This window comes from Lissotriton vulgaris, chromosome 1_1, assembly GCF_964263255.1.
Source record: "Lissotriton vulgaris chromosome 1_1, aLisVul1.2, whole genome shotgun sequence".
Taxonomy (NCBI): domain Eukaryota; kingdom Metazoa; phylum Chordata; class Amphibia; order Caudata; family Salamandridae; genus Lissotriton; species Lissotriton vulgaris.
The window spans coordinates 28,406,458-28,421,442 of NC_141685.1; the positions used below are offsets into that span (position 1 = coordinate 28,406,458).

Sequence of the window (14,985 nt, forward strand, 5' to 3'; positions counted from 1 at the left end):
AAAATAACATTTCTCCCCAGACCTGTGTTGATCATTTTTCCAATCTTTATTCAGTCACTCCTTTTAATGAGCCAGACACTGTGCTGGGGACTGTGTAAACAGACAACTCTATAGCTGTACCTGGCCCTTTGCTTGACCTGGCCAACATCCTCAGCTCTGGATGCAATAACCAGAGGTAGAGCTTCAGGATTAGACAGCATTCCAGCTTATATCCTTCTGCTAGAAAAGATAAATTGTCTTGGTATAACCTTTTCTTAACTAATGCCATTATCAGCGGAGCCCCAGTACCTGACTCCTGGAAGGGAGTGGACGTCGTCCCGATATATAAGAAGGGGGATAGATTCCATCCAGCCAATTACAGGCTGATCAGCTTGATCAACTGTGCGAAGAGCATTTCTGCCCAATTGGTCTTGAGCAAGATTGAGGAATGGACTGCAGCTAAAGCCATTGTATCCCCCTTTCAGACAGGCTTTAGGAAGAAGATATCCACGATTCATCAGGTTTCAGCTTCCTTTTACTCTATTGGAAGCTCGTTGTGGTCGGCAGGGAAACTTGTATGTTGCCTTCATCGACCTTAAATCTGCTTTTGACCTGGTTCCACGAAGCGGGCTATGGAAGGTTTGGGATGATATGGGCCATCCCAGGAGGCTCTTGAGCCTATTGAGCAGTCTACATGAGGGTAATTATGCCCAGGTTCGCCGGAGAACCCAGGGCCAGGTGACTGAACGATTATCAATTGAGGTGTTCACCAGGACTGCGCACAGGCGCCCACCCAGTTTTATTTCTATATTAATGTTGTTCACTATCTGCCCTCTTTCTCAATTGATGCACCATCCCTGGTAGGCACAAAATGAACAAGTTGCTTACCTTCGGTAACGATGTATCTGTAAGACATATATTAGTTATAGATTCCTTAGCTTAGAATTACCCCCAGGCGTCAGACTGGATCCGAAGATGTTTTTACTTAGCAGTACCCCTATGTGTCGGTAGGTGGCTTCGTTCAACTCAGCGTCTGTCATGGGCATCCTGGTCGCCGGGATGACGCAGTGGTGTCTATTTAGACTCTGCTACTGTGCACTAATGTCAGTTCTGATACGACGTTCCATGCAAGAAGCACAGAGCCATGAAAGACACTGACCCATGGTGCACAAAACTAGGGACCTGTAAGACAGTCCCTATCCCTAGAAGTCAGTGTGCAGAATGAGGAGGATGGGTGGGGAGGTAAGGAATCTATAACTAATATATGTCTCTTACAGATACATCGTTTCCGAAGGTAAGTAACTTGTTCATCTGAAAGAGACTATTAGTTATAGATTCCTTACCTTAGAATAGATACCCCAGCAATACCAAACCAGGAGGTGGGCCTGCAAACTAAGTTCACACCAGGAAGTCCTGTTGCCGAAAAAGCCAGTTCTCCGGACTTGGCTGTCCAGGCAGTAATGCTTAGTTAATGTGTGCAGGGATGCCCGCGTGGCTGTGTGACAGATGTCAACCAGCGGATCTCCACTTCCCAAAGCAGTAGTGGCTGCGTCGCCCTGGTAGAGTGGGTGCACAGTCCTACTAGAGGTTCCTTTTTAGCCAAAGAATCACAGATCTGCGAAGAGTTGATCGACCACCCGGAAGTCTTTAGTGCGATCAAGGTAGAAAGACAGCAAACATTTTGGGTCCAGACAGTGGAATCTACCCTCCTCTTTGGAAGGGTGCAGAGGCGGAAAGAAGGTGTGCAATGTGATGGTCTGACCTATGTGGAAAGAGGTAATTACTTTGGGCAGAAAAGAGGGCTTAGTACGGAGGACTACTTTGTCTGGATGGACAGCAAGAAAGGGAGGTCTGGAAGATAAGCCTGAAGCTCACTCACCCTGCGAGCAGAGGTGATAGCAAGCAAAAAAGCAGTCTTCAAAGGAGGCGAAGAGGACAATTATGTAGGGGCTCAAAGGAAACACACATAAGATAAGTGAGGACAAGATTCAAGTCCCACTGGGGCATTATGAAAGGAGAAATAGGAAAGAGATGAGTAATGCACTTCAGAAATCTGTTAACAATAGGATCGATGGACATGCTCAAGAGCTCGTGGTATTAGACTCTTCGTGCCCAGTCCGGAGCCACAAGAATGACTTGGGACCGGTCGCGTTTGATCTTCTTCAACAATTTTGGCAGAAGTGGTACAGGGAGAAAGGCGTACAGGAGGCCGCAACTCCACTCGTGACGAAAAGCGTTGCCGAGTGAGCCGCCTTGAAAACTCCAACACGCAGAACTGCTGACATTGCACGTTCTCTTCGGTGGCGAATAGATTTAACCAAGGCTCTCCCCACTGTTAAAAGAGACCTTGCACCACCTTTGAGTGAAGATGCCATTCGTGATCCATCATGCACCGGCGGCGGAGTTTATCCGCCCTTGCGTTCAGGGAACCTGCTAGGTGTTGAACCACCAGTGGTATGCCATGATGTTCCAGCCATGTCCAAGGAGAAGAGCCTCTTGTCATAGGGACCATGACCCAACCCTACCCTGTTTGTTGCAGTATCACATGGCGGTGGTGTTGTCCGTGAACACCTGCACCACTCTTCCTTTGACAGAAAGAAGGAATGCCTTCAGTGCAAGACGAATCGCCCGAAGCTCCAGAAGGTTGATGTGATGCCTGGACTCCGCCAGAGACCAGAGGCGTTTGATCTCCGCCATTCCCATATGGCTGCCCCAACCCCGGAGTGACGCATCCGTCAATACTGTGAACTCAGGTTGGTAGGTAAGGCCAAAGGGGAGCGTGGTAAACTGAAAATGCCTGTGGCCTACCGTGAACCGTAGGTAATGCCGGTGGGCAGGCAAGACGGGGATGTGAAAGTAAGTGTCCTGCAAGTCCAACGCTACCATCAAATCTCCAGGGTCGAAGGCAGACAAGACCTGAGCCAAGGTTAACATCTTGAACTTCTCCTTTCGGAGGAAGCGGTTGATGTCCCCGAGGACTTAGATAGGATGCAGGCCTTTGTCCTTCTTGGGTACCAAGAAGAAGTGGGAGTAGCAACCCAACCTACATCTGGCACAGGGACGCGTTTGATAGCTCCCTTGGCAAAGAGATCCATAACTTCCTGGAAGAGAAGGGCCAAATGATCCTCCGACATGGAATGAAATGACCACAAACGGCATGACCCTTACTCACTCCGCTGCTTGCGGAACTCCGCGTAGACCGCCAGAGTTTTTTCACTTTGCGGAGTTCCTCACTGAGTAACTCTACATAGGCTTAATATTGTCATGAAAAAATAGATATCAGTCATATGTTAAGAAACAAGGGTGAGTAGAAACCTTTTGGGTGGAGTAAAATTTAAGACATTATTACTGTGATTTTTTGGCAATTAGTTGAATTTTGCTAGCACTAACACTTCTCTGTGTAAAGTAAAGACCTTGAGAGTTTTGTAACTTTCAGATATTCAAATTGTGGATTCTGTTGCAATTAAAAATATTTCAAGGCCTGAAATTTCTTTGGAGGTTGCATGAGGGCAGCCCAAGTTATCCTGAAAGAGTTTCTTGATGAATTCTATTGCAACTACAATATGTGCTCTCTCATGTAAAGTCAGGGTGTTAGAAGCTTTTCTGCAACTCAAGATACGCCTTACTTTTCACCTGGTGTGGATGCATGTCTCATGTTTAGTGAGATCTCCTTTCTGAATATAACATTTCTGGCTTTCCCCTCCTGTATATGGCTTTAGTCCAGTGTGAATTCTCTCATGTGAAATGACATTGTGTTCAAGACTAAACCTTAACTGACATTCAGAACACACATAAGGCTTTTTTACCCCGTGTGAGTTCGCTCATGTCAAGTGAGAAGTAATTTGTAACCAAAACTTTGCTTGCATTTCGAGCACTCACAAGGTTTTCCCCAGAGTGGGATCTCTCATGACGTGTAACACTGTCTTTAAGATTCAACTTTTCTGGCATAAGGATTTTCTCCAGTGTGGAGCTTCTCATGGTGAAATAGCTTTTTTCTCTGCAGCTCCTCTGGCATTCAGAGCACTCATGAGGTTTTTCATCAGTAGTGAGTCGCTTATAGTTAGTGAGGCTGTGCCTATCAAATAGGAATTTCTGGCATTCACAGAAATTGGTAATGTTTTTCCCCTGTGTGCATCTGCTCATGTAGAGTGAGATTGAGTTTAAAATTGATGCTTTTCTGGCATTCTGAGAACTGAATTATTTTGATAGTGTGTTTTCTTATGGCGCTTGTAACCATCTCTACCTCTGAATCTTTTCTGACATTTAGAGCACTGTTCATTTTTTTTCTCCAGTGTGGATTCTCACATGTTCAGTGAGATGAGATTTTTGGCTGAAACATTTTTGGCATTCGGAGCACTGATAAGGTTTTTCCCCAGTGTGGATTCTTATATGCTGAGTGAGACTGCTTTTTTGAATGAAACAGATCTGGCATTCAGAGCACTGATAAGGTTTTTCCCCAGTGTGGATTCTTATATGATGAATGAGACTGTTTTTTGTACTGAAACATTTGTGGCATTCAGAGCACTGATAAGGTTTATCCCCAGTGTGGGTTCTTATATGCTGAGTGAGACTGCTTTTTTCACTGAAACATTTGTCGCATTCAGTGCACCGATAACGTTTTACCCAAGTGTGGATCCTTGTATGTTTAGTGAGTCTCATTTTGTCACTGAAACATCTCTGGCATTCAGAGCACTGATAAGGTTTTTCCCCAGTGTGAAATCTCACATGTGCAGTTAGAAGTGATTTAAGTTTGAAATCTTTTGGGCATTCAGAGCACTGATAAGGTTTTTCCCCAGTGTGGTTTATTATATGCAGCGTGAGATGTCTTTTTTCACTGAAACATCTCTGGCATTCAGAGCACTGATAAGGTTTTTCCCCAGTGTGGAATCTCACATGTGCAGTTAGAAGTGATTTAAGTTTGAACTCTTTTGGGCATTCTGAGCACTGATAAAGTTTTTCCCCAGTGTGGGTTTTTATATGCAGCGTCAGATGTCTTTTTTCACTGAAACATTTCTGGCATTCAGAGCACTGATACGGTTTTTCCCCAGTGTGGGTTCTTGTATGCCGAGTGAGACAGTTTTTTTGACTGAAACATTTGTGGCATTCAGTGCACTGATAACGGTTTTCCCCAGTGTGGATTCTTATGTGCCGAGTGAGACTACTTTTTATACTGAAACATTTCTGGCATTCAGAGCACTGATAAGGTTGTTCCACAGAATGGGTTATTGCATGTCGAGAAAGACTTTGTTTGTTCCAAAACCTTTCCTGGCATTCAGAGCACTGATAAGGTTTTTCCCCAGTGTGGAATCTCAAATGTGCAGTTAGAAGTGATTTACGGTTGAAATGTTTTGGGCATTCAGAGCACTGATAAGGGTTTTCCCCAGAGTGGATTCTTGTATGTTCAGTGAGTTTGCTTTTGCAACTGAAACATTTCTGGCATTCAGAGCACTGAAAAGGTTTATCCCCAGTGTGGGCTCTTCTATGCCGAGTGAGACTGTTTTTGTCAATGAAACTTTTTTGGCATTCAGAGCACTGAAAAGGTTTATCCCCAGTGTGGGTTCTTCTATGCCGAGTGAGACTAGTTTTGTAAATGAAACATTTCTGGCATTCAGAGCACTGGTAAGGTTTTTCGCCAGAGTGGGTTATTAGATGTTGAGAAAGACATTGTTTGTTATAAAACCTTTCCTCGCATTCAGAGCACTGATAAGGGTTTTCCCCAGAGTGGATTCTCATATGTTCAGTGAAATAAGATTTACGCTTGAAACTTTTTTGGCATTCAGCGCACTGGTAAGGTTTTTCCAAAGAGTGGGTTAATGCATGTTGATATAGACTCGCTTTGACTCTAAAGCTTTTCTGGCATTCAGAGCACTGATAAGGTTTTTCCCCAGTGTGGATTCTCATATGCTCAGTGAGGTAAGATTTACGCCGGAAACTTTTTTGGCATACTTTGCACGGAGAGTGTTTTCCCCCAGTGTGGATTCTCATATGCTCAGTGAGATATGATTTACGCCTGAAACGTTTTTGGCATACTTTGCACTGAAAGTGGTTTCCCCCAGTGTGCATTCTGTCAAACTCTGTGAGATAAGATTTATGCCTTTATCTTTTTTGGCACAGGTAACTTTTTTCCCCCACTTCGGTTATTTTGCCTCGATTTTAGTGTCAGGCTTGTTTAGATAATGTTCAGCACTTATCTCTAAAAGAAATTGTAGGTAATCTTCTTAACACTTGAATTGAGCAAAAAATGTCAGGAAGCAGCCCTGTAACACCTGTTGAAAATTTTCTAGCAGATAATAGTCTTTAGGTAATAGCCTCTCCGGAAGCAACTTCATTTGTGACTGAAGTTTTTCTCAAATCTATTTGTATAGGTTCTCAGCAATGCAGTAATAAGGAGTTAGTCTAATATTTAATGATTAAACTGAGAAGTACCCTTTTGCACTGGCGTAATGGCAGTAACTGAGAACATTAGAACATGCACAGTACTTTTGTGGATCATTAGTCGCAGAACATCAGTTCCTTCTACCTTTTCTATGTTTGGTGTAAGGTTAAGGTTTGTAGTTCTGAAGATGAAGATTTATTTACATTAGCTATAGCGCAACAGTGCTTCTTTAATCCATTTTTATATTTAACAGTTTTACATATCACTCCAGCACAACAGATAATGTTGAGGCGATTTACATAGAATTACAGAACAGTACACAATAAAAAGGAAACAATCTGAGATGGTCATGAACACAATTAAGTGGTGAATTTTTAAGGTTTTTGCAAGAGTGAGCAGAGTGGGTCGAGGTGTTATACTCCGAGGCAGATAGTCTCAAACTTGCCAAACTGGTTAAAAACGGTTGTTGAACAAAGGAGATTTTCCAATCTTATGGTTGTTAACGTGTCAGCTTCGGAGTCTTCTTTCAGGGTCTTTTCTTTGATGGTATCCAGAAGAACCCTTTAGTTGTAACTTTCTTTCATGCAGTGTGTGCTTCCTCTCTAGAATTACATGATGATGTACATGAACGTTGTTCTGTCATGCTGAGGCAATTTGTCTTTCTGATAAAATTTCAGATGAGGATGCTGACGTGGTCTTTCTGCATTATTTCTGAGGCTGTGTGCACAGATATGGCTTTGCTCTGGGTTAATGAAATGCAAAATTAGAGACTTCACTTACAGGTATAGTACTTTCCTCGCCACACTTAGATTTTTGGCAATTGTTTAAACGTAGAATGTTGGATGTCCTTCAGTTTTTCAAAATATTCCTTCTTATGGCACTGACATTCAGTTGCTTAGTGCTAAATCTTGCTTTCTTCATCCGTAATTTCCATCACCTATAGTATTAAAATTAATTAGTTAATACATGTACATTTCCAAAATTATAATTTACAAGCCAAATCAATGCAGAATTTTGAAAATGTTGAACTGTTCTTCAGACAGAGCAGAGTGTAGAATGGTAGCATGAGAGTAGTTGGATGTAGGAGTGAGGATTTGTAGAATTTTCAACATTTTATTAAGCTCACAAAGGATACATGTATCCTATGGAGTTTCAACATAGAACCCCAAAGGCAGATATTAAAGTCATATGGACTGGCACCAAACAGATATTAAAAAATATATATACTATTAATTAATTTGTAATGCAGATTTCGGGGAAGGGAATGTCATATAGTTACTACTTACCTATATATCGTGTTAAGTTAGTATGAGCTTATTAAATGTTTAAACGCCATTTTACCTTTAGCTGCTTCTGCACACGACACATAATTGTTGCTTTAGCTTTCAGCCTAGAAGAGTGTTGTGATTTACACGAGAATAATATGTTATTGCTCTGATAACATTGCTTAGTAAAACGGTGTCTGAACAGTGAGTGCTGAAGACTTGAAGGATAAGTAAACACGGTGTTATTGTAAAGTCTGATCTTCGCACTTTCCTAGACATAACATACATGCAGCTGCTGCCAAATCTGGCTTTAGGCGCATTTTATATATCTTTGCTAAGAACACACAAACACACTTGATGGTGCTTCGCACACAGAGAGCTGGTGGAAGATGATGTGATCCTCTGCCACTGAGAGATTGAGGTATGGGGTCGCCCTGCTAAAGCCCAAAGAGACCTTCTTAGATATAATATCATATGCTAGTTAGGGAGGGTGAGAATTAGGTGTGGTTAACTCCTATTAATTTCAACATTTTAGCATGTTGTCACCTTTTGCCTTTTATGGACTAATAACTATGCTGATAACTTTGCTTCTTATAATATGTTTGCTTATGTTAGCTAAGATACTGCGTTTGAGAACCCCGCATTAGTAAATAAATATTTCAAATATGCACGAGTCCTCATTTACTCCACGTTCTGGTTTGAAATGATTGTATAACGAAAGAGTGTCTATGTGTTCCATGTGACCTGAGGTTTTCAAATATCATGTTCTGGTTTGTCTAAACATTGGGAGTTTGTAATGACCAATGAGACACTGTAGCAAGCTCGGTAAGGGGATTTTGGGTACTGAGGTGAGTTTTGGGCCATCCTAATTCACTGAGGTTCCAAATCTCTATGCACAGTTCTGGAGGAGAATGGAATCCCTGCTACATGGCGCCCAATTGTTGGTGGTCTTATATCATGACACTTGAGTAGTATATCATTCATTCCTTAACCTCTTCACTGTCGTTTCCGGAAAACGGTGGTGTCGGAAAAACCTACCTGTTTGTGAAATAGGTCTTTTTCAAGCTTGAATCTTTCTAAAACGGTTTCCTTGAATTACTACCCAGTTGTGTTACAAAGTTTACTTTGCCCTTCTTCGTTTCTGTGCCGTGGACATTCCGCAGCATAGTCGCATTGCGGTGCGCAATCTTTTGCTGAATTACAATGTCCCAGTAGATGGCATGGCCGTGATAATGGTGTGAGTGCGGAGACAGCTTACCCATACGAAATCTTTTATTCGTGGGTGACATTTCCGGCTGTGGACGGCACTTCGGGTGTGTTCCACACTTACACTCCCTCTCCTGTACCGAATGAATATACGCCGTACAGGGCGCAGGAAGTACCTATTGATGTTTGGCGGCATAGAGTTTGGTTTGTTGGCGCCCTCCCCCATTCTTTGACCGCTCCGAGGTTAGGTCCTTTGTCCATTCCAGGCACTAACTGGCCTGTTTTGTCTGGATTTATGCCTCATCCTCTGCACGGAGCATGTAACGTGGCAGAGTTAAGACGACTACACGTAGTCTCCATTAGCGTTATTCGAGCTTTGGTGCAGTACATCACCCGCAACCTTCCGGGTGGGCCCCCGGGATTGCGGCGCTTTCGGCTGGACAGGGCGGTATGAAGCTCAGTCCTGTAATCGTCAACGCTTTGATGGGCAAGCGTCCCCAGGTTAAGGATGATTTTCATTTCTGGCTTGCCGAGAAGTTTGACCAGCTGGAAGCAGTATTTCCTAATACGTCTCCTGGTGAAAAACACAGGATTATGACGATTAGCTTGCCCAAAGACTTAGCCCGTGGAATCGGTGACTGTGAATCCTGGGGTACAACTTTTGCGGCGGTCTATGCAAGGTGTTACGGCACTCCGTCTATGGCTGTCCTGCCTACGGTCCTAAAGCGTGTTCAAGATGACCACGGACCTGAGGATGCGGTTGAATTGGGTATGCGCCTGTGTGGCACCTTTGATGTGGTTTGCGATCTCTTTCTTGATAATGTCAAGGGGGATGCAGTGAACTTTCAGGTTGCCAATGCTTTGGCGGCGCTTCCCGATGCCGAGAAACCCCGTCAGTTAGCGAGGATTATTGTGGCGGCTTATAAAACCGTGGGTCGCAATAGTAGGGGATTAAAACCTTTTTCTACTAAAGAGAAAACGCAACCCCAAGGGCAGAAGTCTGAAAGGGACGTTCAGCCCAAGTCCAAGTCCTATGCCTAGACCTATCCCTCAACTATGGTCCAGAATGTGAATCAAGGGCAATTAAATGAAGCCGTACTTTCAAGTGTTCATTTTGTTCCACCTGATTATCAGTTGTTAGGTTTTTCTGCACCTGGATTTACTGGGTGCAGAAAACCAGGACACAATCATTTTCCAGACTGAAAAATTGGACTGAAAAGTCGCATAAGACTCTGGGTGCAGCAGAAGCAGCCAAGACTTATGCTGTTTTTTTCTTTACTAACTGGGGGAAACACACAATTCTTCCCTCTGTTGGTGTTCACAGTCGTTGTCGGCCTGTGATTCGGCGTTGAGTGCAGAGCGTATCGATTAGAGCCGGGGGCCGAGCTGAGGAGGAGTTGACGAGCAAGCGGAGCGGAGCTTGAGACGACTGCCAGGGTTTGTTTTGTGACCGGTTCCCGCTCCCGAAGGTTTCTCCTGCGTCCTGTTATACGGGTGCTTAAAGTTTGATGGATCTGCTGTGGGGGCAGGAACGGCCGCTGCCGGCACGGCGGTGCTAAGGCGCTGCTGGTGCTGCTGGTGCTGCTCGTGTGGCGGCTGCTGCAGGGCACCGAGGAGCGCAGAGGAGCACAGAGGAGCCTTGCCCTGCCGCCTAATTTTTTGTCAAAAATGTGTTTAATAATTTTTTTTTTCCACAGTCCACAGGCAAAAATTACATCATCACTTGGTCCCACGCAGGGGATAAGAAAGCCTCAACAGAATATTAACAGGTGGACAAAGTGCATTGATCAATATAAATAGCTCCTCCTCTTATTAGATAAGCCAAATGAAAGATACAGCTTCTAAGTGCCCCGGAGCTGAGACAGAGAGATAAAAAAGAAGATCATGCAACTTTGCTAAGCCAGCAGATAGGTCATAAGAAAACTCAACAGCCTTCTGTAACGGTAATTTCTCCAGGTTGCTCCACCGAGGTGTTGTATGTGGAATAGCCAAAAAGCGTGGACAAACTCATCCTCACATGGGATAAGTAATTATGAATCTAACAAGGAACAAAGAAAAACAGTGCTTTCCCCACGCCCCCGGTATATGTCTATGTGGGAAGACTGAATTCACCGTCCTATTTCCGATGAGGAATGGACGCATCTATGGTCCGACATCGCACGCTTCACTCATCCCTCAGAACTAAGGGAACTGCCGCCTGATTTTACGTATACACCAATCATTGAGCAGAGCAGAGCTGAGCAGAGGAGTGGAGGGAAGTGCCTACATATGCCGTCTGTAGTGGGACTGGCTCTGGATTCCGCTCTTGCTCCTGAACGATTGCCAGCATTCTCCCTTGTACTCTTAACAGCGATGAATAGCAACGAACAAGCAATGAACAGTGAGTGGTGAGTGACAAGTGGCAAGAGGTGTGTGGATGTGGCGAATAGTTAAGGTTGATTGGTCCGTAAGTCAGCCATTAGAGTCTGTAATAAGTCTGTAATACAAAATCTGAGAAATTATGTAAAGGGGAAAGTGACCATAGACTTTGACCCTTTTGAAGCACCCCGCGACCCCTGAATTACTCTGCATGCCTAGACTACAGCCCTGCCCGGATGTTAATCAATCGATTAATTAATTAGTTAATTAAATAAGTAACCAGCAGCACCGGTGGATTCTGTACTGAGGTGTGCTTTGGGGGTGTTTTCCCTTGGAGGTGTTTTTGTCCTATCAAAGCACCGTTTGGTCTTATCACTGGCCCGTTTGATTCTCTGAAAGAAGCAAGACGTCTTCACCTTAGAGGGTGTATTATGAGGTCAGGGAAGGAGCAACCACCTTTCACTCCTATCAAAAGGAAAAGAAAAATACAACAATTAGATAGGTTTAAAATAAAACAGGCAGGTGACATATAGTCCTTTATGTAGGAAGGTAGATACCTGACTATGGTTACCACCAACTTTTTTGCCTGGTGTTTTGCTGGTTTTCCGACTTATTTGACCAGGGGCCCTGCCAATCAGGACCCCAGGCCTACTGCTCTCTCTCTAAAAGGTATTCCATGTACCTTAGGTACATTTCCAATTGGAACTGGGCCACCTTGTCAGACCCTGTAACTCAGGGCATCGGTGTACCCAGGGCCTACCAGGGGCTGAAGCAGGTATTATGCCACCCCTGGATGGCCATCTAAATCTGACACAACTGGCTGCGCGACAGCTGGGGCAACGTGGCGTACTCGCTCGTTGCTGTAGGTATAGTATCCCTATATCTAACCTTAAAATGGACACCCGAGTTCCTATCAGTCACTCCTATGGCAGGCCTTGACAATCCTGAAGGCAGAGTACATGGAATCGTGTGAATTGGGCTCTGGCACGAGCCGAGCCCGGTTGCAGCTTGCGGAACCAAGACCCAATGGCTGTTCCATGATAACGCGTACCATATTGGTAACTTCTGTATCGCATTATCAAGACATGTCGAGTAAGGTGTCATACGAATCGGGATGCTGCCCCCTCACCAATGCTGGCGACGAGGTTAGCATTCCGCCCTTCTAGAGGGACACGACATGTACGTAACTGTGAACCCCGGTTAAAGTTAACTGAAGCCTCAGCTCCACAAAATGGATGCTGCCACCACAGACACGAGTCTGACCTCCTGCTGCTGGGAGTCCTTCCAGCGAGGAGAGCTTGGACAAAGGGTTTCCTGTCAGGGGCGGTGTTCGCACCATCCCAGACAGGGTTTTGTGTATCCTGGGCAGGCAGGGCTTTGCAAGAAGGTGACTGCGGAGTGGCACCCCGGTGCTCACTACGCATCTGCCGGCTAGAACCAGTTCTAGGGGCGCGCAGCCCCTGACCTGGGGAAAGCCCGGCAGGGGAGAGGGGTGTAACTGCCCCCCTTCCTGGTCCCACCCTTAGGGCAGGACCTAGTCATGTACCCACCCCTTTCTTTAGGATAAAGGCAGGAGCGGGGACCCTTCCAAATTAGATCATCTTTGAATCAAGAACTACTTTCTACGAAAGGACATTCGAGACTCTTCTCAAGATTTCTCCCTTGTGGCTAAGGAGTAGTCACCCTGCATCCGCAGGCACCATCTAAGAACTCTGCGGTTTGCTGCAAGTCCTTCCTCAGGAATCCGACGACCCAGCTCGACGAGAACCGGCTTCCCTGGCACCTCTGACCTCTACCCACATCGTCAGCTCAGCTGAGATCTGTGGGTGCGACGAGACCTCGAGGAACCAGCCATCATCAAAACCTGCACGCTTTCTTAAACCAGCACGATCACCGAAGGAATCCTCTGGTGAGTGCTCTGGGGTCCGAGAAGCCCCGACCCTGAGCAGCTCCAGCATCGAAGTGCAGTCTCCCAGCATCTCCACGATCTGCGTGGGGCCCTTCTGCTTTGCCGCTCAGCACGTTGTCTGGTTACTAGCCGCTGGCTTGTGACCTCCTTGACGACATCCGATAACCAACACTGTTGGTCTGGTTGCTCCAGACCGGCCCTTGCTCCCTTTTACGAGAGGAGCACCCCGGACCCTCCTGGTCCACTCAAGACGCCATTTTAGGCCCACCACGTGGCCCTGAAATCTGCCAAGGCTTGTTGCCCCAATCCTGGGCCCAGCGACGCCGACAGCATCAACCTTCGTGGGACAACTCGCACCTCCATCCTGGTCGCCGACAACGCCTCCTGGTCCGTGAGACTGCAGAGCCTAGCGTCGCCCACTCACCTAGTCGAGGTGACGGCCATCCGGTGCCCTCCTGGTACCCTCTGACTACTGGCTAGTAGTACGAACTTGGTCCCCTCTGCTTTCAGGTATCATCCATCACTGATCCAGGCTTGGATCTCTACGAACTATTCTTCACTGGTCGCCGGCCAGCAACTCCTTCCTTCCGGCTCCTGGCTCGTCAGCGAAGACCCCCGACACCTGTAAGACTTGTGCAGCCGCAGCCCTTGTGGCTAGGTAACTTCGGCATTTCGGTGCCCGCATAGCCTCCTTACTTAAGGGTCCCGAGTCCCTCGCTTCAGACTTGCCTTATCGGGTCCGCCCGAGACCTCTAAACTTTCCGTGCCCTCGGGCACTTGTATTGATTGTGCACTTGAAGTATTTTCCTAAGAGTTTTGTTCTGTGCTTAGTACCCGGTCCTCATAAAGAGTACAGGGCTGTTGTGATTCTAATAAATATACTGTTTATTTTCATAACACTTGTGTGGTGTCCTTTCACTTGGTGTTCAAGGGGTATGTGATGGTATGACAGCTGGCTTAACACGCCCTCTAGAGTTTAGCCCGAAGACTGCTCGTATCCACACTACTAGGATAGCTGGTCTAAGGTTGACTTACAACCAATCACCATAAGGGTCGTTTGGACCGATGCATAGTGGTCGCTAGAATAGTGAACACTGCATATCGGGCCAACTTCTCACATTGGTGAGCAGCGGTTGGGATTTGAGCTTGCTGTTGTTTTACCACGCGTATCCTAAGAATATCTTGTGAAAGATCGCATAAGTACTCCAGGTACATATAACTTAGCTTAGAATACTCTGAGTTCTACTGAACCAGCTGTTGTAGCTCCTCAAGGCTTAGCACACCTTGGCTGCAACTCTTAGCAAGGGATCAGTAGGCAAACAAATAGTGTAGGTAGGTGCATCACTTACACCACACTAGAAACAGCATGTCAGACAAAGGAGGAAACTCTGAGTCTCCCCTTGTGTCAGTGGACCCTCCACAGGTCACTTCCAGATATGCTGCTCTTAGCTTCCAGGAGATGAGACAAGTGTGTACCTCCAGGAAGCTAAAACAGGGTTCTAACCCTACAATCCCATTCCTGATTGGTCTCTTAGAGACTTATGATGCCAGGAGGGCTGGTAACCCAGACCCTTCTAATCCAGATGGGACCATGCCTCCCCAAGAGGGAACCTTAGGTGACCCTGACCTTATCCATCTCTCTGCAGAAGGTGAAGAGGGGGATGAGGATCTAGAGCCATCTGAGGACGAGGCAGACAAAGGCCAAGAAGTAGTTAGCTAGCTAACTAGGGCCAACTTAAGCAGGCATGAGAATGGTACTAGGAGACCCCTCGGGCCCCTCTCAGGCCAGCTTAACATTGGGAATGGACGTGTTAGGTCTCTATCCAGAGGCTCTAACAGATGCATTCGAACCAATGGCTCTCAGGCCTCTTCTCACAGAGGGATGACATCCC

At 45.8% G+C, this 14,985-nt stretch overlaps 1 long non-coding RNA gene and 1 pseudogene across 1 annotated transcript in view; both read right to left on the reverse strand.

Moving 5' to 3' along the window:
- Positions 1-1,370: 1,370 nt before the first annotated feature.
- Positions 1,371-6,042, reverse strand: LOC147737037 (uncharacterized; annotated as a pseudogene).
- A 368-nt stretch (positions 6,043-6,410) lies between these two features.
- LOC147737038 (uncharacterized) overlaps positions 6,411-14,985 on the reverse strand; it is a 62,279-nt gene continuing 53,704 nt past the window's right edge. Inside the window, exon 4 of the long non-coding RNA XR_015309279.1 lies at positions 6,411-7,292. This is a non-coding gene — a long non-coding RNA (uncharacterized LOC147737038). The remainder of the gene's footprint in view (positions 7,293-14,985) is intronic.